General features: G+C 55.5%; 1 long non-coding RNA gene across 1 annotated transcript; it reads right to left on the reverse strand.

Moving 5' to 3' along the window:
• Window positions 1-754: 754 nt before the first annotated feature.
• Window positions 755-2559, reverse strand: LOC146767116 (uncharacterized). Its single transcript, XR_014955911.1, has 2 exons — window positions 2466-2559; window positions 755-1751 (listed from the first exon to the last, which is right to left on the reverse strand). It is a non-coding gene; the product is annotated as an uncharacterized LOC146767116 (long non-coding RNA).
• Window positions 2560-5267: the final 2708 nt, after the last annotated feature.

The following is a 5267-nucleotide window of genomic DNA, read 5'->3' on the forward strand; positions in this document are numbered from 1 at the left end:
GTTGTGGGGGGGGCACAACTGAGGCTGCTGAAGGCTGCTGTGGAAGAGAAGCTGCATTCCAGGCACCCAGGAGGAGCTTCAGAAATGCAAATTAACACTGCTGGGGCAAACTGGGGACAATGTACCTGGCTCTTCTTACCTGGGGAAGGAATTGGCTGATTCTCTCTGCCCCTCACCCCAGGCTCTGCCTGCTTGCACGGATGGAATCTGCACAGCTGAAGGCAGAGCCCATGCTGAGGATCTCTGACTCTGCAACAGAAATGGCTGAAGCTGCAAAGGGAAACAGCAAATGGAGAATGTTGGGAAAACTTCACTAAAATAAGGGGGGGAACATCCCTCTGCCCACTCCAACATCTGCTGCCACTGTCTGTGCTGTACAGGGTGTATCAGAGCACCGGGGGTTTTGCTATAACAAGTTCAGGGAAATCAGTTGGAATTCAAGTATATGATGAAGGAGTAAGAAAAAAAATGGTCAATTGATGCAGCCCCAGCTTGAGGGAGCGCCCAAACATGGGGAAAAGATGAACGGCCACCAGAACAAATCCTACAACACCATGGACCAGCCCCTGGGAACCAAAATGATTTTGTGAAAAATGCATGTTATATGGCTCTGTGCAGATAGTTACTATATGTATTATGTTATAATGATAACTTGTGCTGTATGAACATTTTAATAGTACGGTAAACGTAGCTTTGTAGATAAAATGAAGCTTTAGCAGTTAAAAGAGAAAACATGCATGTGTGTGTGTGGCGGGGGGGGGTTAAGGAATGAGAACACCTAAATTAGCTCAAGGAACACCTAAATTCTCCAGAGAAGAGCAATTTATGGATTTCTTACTAGAAGAAGTTAATTTCTTCAGGCCATGCTCAGACTGGAGGATGCCGTGGGGATTAAAAAAAACAGCTGACATACAACAGACAGAGTTACTTGTTTTAAATAAAATTTATGCATAACCATGAAGGATATAAGAATATGCAACAGTGTATTTTTTTAGGGGTGATTCCTTTATTCACAAGGTATGGTTGTTGTGGCTTAAGTGCCCAAGAGAGCATCCGGACATCTGCAAGTCTTTGCTTTTTAATGTCTTGCAATTGTCCTAACTCTAAATATTTATTAGTCTAATTGTATTCCTACTTTTATAACCATTTTACTAATATTAAACTTCTAACATTTTAAAAACCAAGTGATTGGCGTTTCTCACAAATTCATATCAGGAGACAGAGAACCCATTTTTCATTTGAATGGCATAATTTGATTACAAGCTGTCCTCGGAATAAGAACCAACCAGACAGCTCCAGCTCCTGACCTTTCTGCCGACCAAGCCACTGAAACGAGGAACACAACATTTCACCAGGGGATGGGATCAGATTATCTCTTAGCAGAAAAAGGAGGAGTTTGTGGAAAACTAAATGGCTCAAACTGCTGTTGGCAAAGAGATGACGAGAAAACTGCTAAAAAAGATAAAAAGGAAATAGGAGAGCAGTTTATGTATTGGTCCAAACATGGAAAGGATGGGAATGGGACACGCTTTCCTGGCTCCCCGGCACACCAGGGGTTAAAGGAATGCTGCTTCTCCTCTTCTGTGCTGCAGCAACTCTCATCTTTTTACCATGCTCCACACCTTGGCAGTGCAGCTCATCCAGCAGCTGAGCCAGGGCATGCAGGTGGCAGCCAGGCCTCCTGATCCACAAACGGCTACAAAAGGACAGGGAATGAGGGCACCGAGAATAATCCCAAAACCAAAGAGGACCTGGGAAGGACAAAACAGAGTCAAGGAGTGAATCTGCCTGGACATAGGGCCGGGAACTTGTAGATAAGGAAGCAACTAAAGAAACCATCAGTTCCAATAAATGTTACAAATTGACCCAGACAGCTGCTCAAAGTCCCGCTACATTCCCGAACTTCGAGGAGAAGAACAAAGACTTAACAGAGCCATGAATACCGGCTGTTCTACAAAAGGAGGGTGCACATTAACGAGGACAGGCAGCAGGCGCATCGGGAAGTCGGAACCTTCCAAGGAACTCAGCCGGTGGGCAAAGGCAGAGGGAGATGCGGCCGGGAAAATGAGGATAAAAAGGAGGCTGCGGACTACAGCCACGGCAGAGAGCGCACGGCAAATGCCCCACGGCCTCTGCCCCTGCTCGGCAATAAAGTCACTTTGACAGGACTCCTCGCTCTCCGCCGGGCACACGAACCTCCGGCGACGGGAATTTCCCCGCCCGCTCCCGGCCGCGGGGCAGCCCCTCTGTCCTACCCACAGCAGCCGGGCCGAGCCAGCGCTGCTCCGGCAGCGGCTCCTGCCCGGCCCCGGCGGGAAGGAGACCGCGGGCAGCCGCTCCCGCAGCGCCCTCAGCCCGGGGCCGGCACGGGCCGGACACGGCACCGGCGAGCCGCCGGAGCCCCCTGCCGCCCCCTCCGCCCGCAGCCGGCCCCGAGCCCCCGCAGAGCCCAGCGCGGCTCCCACCTGCGCCGGGGCCGCCTCCGAGCTCCGCCGCCGCCGCCTCACCGCGCTCCGGCCGCTGCCGCCGCTGCCGGGCCCGCGCAGCCGCTCGGCCAATGGCGGCGCTGCGCGGCCACGGCCGCCCTCAGCCCGCCGCCGGGGCCGCGCCGCGCCCCGCTCCCACCAATCAGCGCGCCGCAACCGCGACTGACGGCACCGGCGGCCAATGGCAGCGAGCTCGGGGCGGGCTCTGCGCACGGCCCCGCCTCGCCCCGCGCTCTCGGCGCCCCCGGGCTGCGTGAGGGGAAAGCCGGAGATGAGGAACAGCCCCGGCACGGGCCCGGGCCGAGCCGGGATTGAGCTGCCCACACAAACAAACTTCTCCGCGCCTCCCGCCACGGCTTTCCCGGCCCTGCGCCTCCCGTGCCTCCGCCTCTGCGGGAAGCCCAGGAGCCTCACTTCTCCTGCCCCTCGTTAGCGCATCAGTGCTTCGCTTTGATTTCCCCCGAAAAGGGAAACCTGCCCCAAGCCCTGTGGGTGGGTGGGGCAGGGGAGAGATTTCTGTCAGAAAACCCCAAAGATTCGGAGCAGGAGCAGGAGAAGTCAGTGCAGAGCCTTAAATGCCGCTTTCCCCACGCCTCCCTGCTCCCAGCTGCACCTCCACCCCCGGCAGGGCAGGAGACAGGGAATGGGGCCATGCTCAGCTCATCCCCCGGGGCTTCTCCCTCTGCTCAGGGACAGGAGTCGTTCCCTGCTGCACCCTGCGCTCTCTCCCGGCCGAGACTTCTCCAGGAACTTCTCGGAGCGGAGTCCATCCCCTGGGCACAGCCCCCTCCGAGTGCTGCAGCGTGGGTCACTGTGCCACGGGCTCAGTCCTGCCAGGACAGGCTGCTCCAGCGGGGCCCCTCTGCCCGCGGGCTCACAGCCTCCTCTCAGGCATCGCCGAGCTCCAGCCCGGCTCCTCCAGGGGCTGCAGGGGATCTCTGCATCCCCATGGACCTGCAGGGGGATCTCTGCATCCCCATGGACCTGCAGGGGATCTCTGCATCCCCATTATAATATATGTTATGGCACAATTCGTGATTTTGTAAAATATACATCAAGTCAGTTGTGCTTGTAGAAAAAGATTCTTAAAGTTTTAAATGACCAGTGGCTGCAGCCGGGGCTGGAGAAACCACAGATGGCAGAGAAAGAAAGACCTAATTTACAAATGAAAAAAGGTAGCTGGGTGCAGAGATGGGCTTTTTCCGGGGACAATCCAGGAGACACCCAACGTTTAACCCCTGGTCTGCCGGGGAGCCAGGAAACCAGGCACACGGGCACCCCGCCCTTGCAGCTGCTGAGGAGGCTGCTGGGTTGTGCTTCAGCAGAGGAGATGGAATGTGGCTTACCACTCTGCCCTTCTCTAAAAACGGAAAATGGGTCAGGAGGTTTGGGCTCTGAGCTCACAGGAGCCTGGCCCAGGCACAGGCCGTGGTGGAACAGGGGCACAGGAGCCTTCTGTGACTGACCGTGGCTCTCTGGTTTCTCTCTGCAGACTGCCAGCTCCTCATGCCATGGAAACGGCCCCACTCAGCCTGCCAGTCTGGGAGGGCTGGAGGGCTGTGGGTACTCATTTGCTGTCAAAAATAAATTGTGGTTTTTTGTCATTGTCATCATCAGAACATTTCTTTCATCCTTTTCCAAGTTTTTGGCCCCTCCAGGGTAATATTTTTGTGTCCTTCCTCAGACAGCTGATGGCATTTGGATGGGGGGGTAAGCAATGTGAAAAGTTCAACAACAGCTCCAGTTGCCAACTGCAGCAGCCCCTTCAGGAGCCCTGAGCTACCAGCGAGGTCCACGTGTGCCTTGCAAAAGGGAGTGGTTTGCAGCGATGGGGTTGTTGCCCTGCTGCAAAAGCTGGGAGCAGATCAGAAGTGGCAAAATGCCATTTTGGCTCAACCCCCACCCAGGTTCTTTATCTTTTCCGTCTGCTCTGTGATAGGCAGACAGGGCTGGATCCAGCGAGGTTCAAGTTCTGGGTTCTCCCTGGCATCAAAGGGATCAACTAAACTCTTGTATGCAGTGACTGCAATAGGGCTACTGAAGGAAAAAAGGGAATGTCATGAGATGGGGAATCCTTCTTGTCTCCTCTGTCTCCCCAGGAGCCCCTTGGGAAGGGAAATACCCACTGGGTTTATCTGACTCCTTCCCAGCCAGCCTTTCCCTCGCTCCCGGGTCTCATTTGCTCCGCAGGATTCACCAGCTCGCTCAGCTCAGAGCAGCTCTCAGAGGAGAAAACGCTGCCTGGCGTGGGGCTGCCTGATCCCTGTCTCACCTTGATTCCATTTGCCCCCTCCCTGCCCCATCCAAGAGACCGAAGGATCCCCCACAGCCCCACGGTCCTGCAGCAGATCCCGGCACGTTCCCTGCTCCGCTCCTTGGTGCCCTGGGAGGCTCCAGAGCCCTCCCTGTGTGCGGGACAGCGGCTGCAGCACCGCTGCGCCCACGGGCGAGCAGCGCCCAGGAGCAGCTGCGCCAGCTCCGAGCCTGAAGCGGAATCCTCAGCGCACACAAATGACAGCTGGCACTTCAGGGGCTGGCAGGAGAAGCTCAACCCATCTGCTCGCTGCCCTTCCCAGCCATGGCCACGCTGGTGCAATTGGAAGAGTCGCCCCTGCCCAGGAAGCTCTCAGGTCGAAGAGAGGAGCAAAAGCCACGGGTTTCTGAGGTGTTAGCTGCCACTGCCTCTGGTTTTCCTTCCAATTCCTAAGGGGTTTTGACTGGTTTTACCATTTCAACACTTTCTGTGTAGAATGCTTATTTTATGATTGGCTTTTCACAAAT

The sequence above is a fragment of the Lonchura striata genome, chromosome 5 (assembly GCF_050655825.1).
Source record: "Lonchura striata isolate lonStrDom1 chromosome 5, ASM5065582v1, whole genome shotgun sequence".
NCBI classification, from domain to species: Eukaryota; Metazoa; Chordata; class Aves; order Passeriformes; family Estrildidae; genus Lonchura; species Lonchura striata.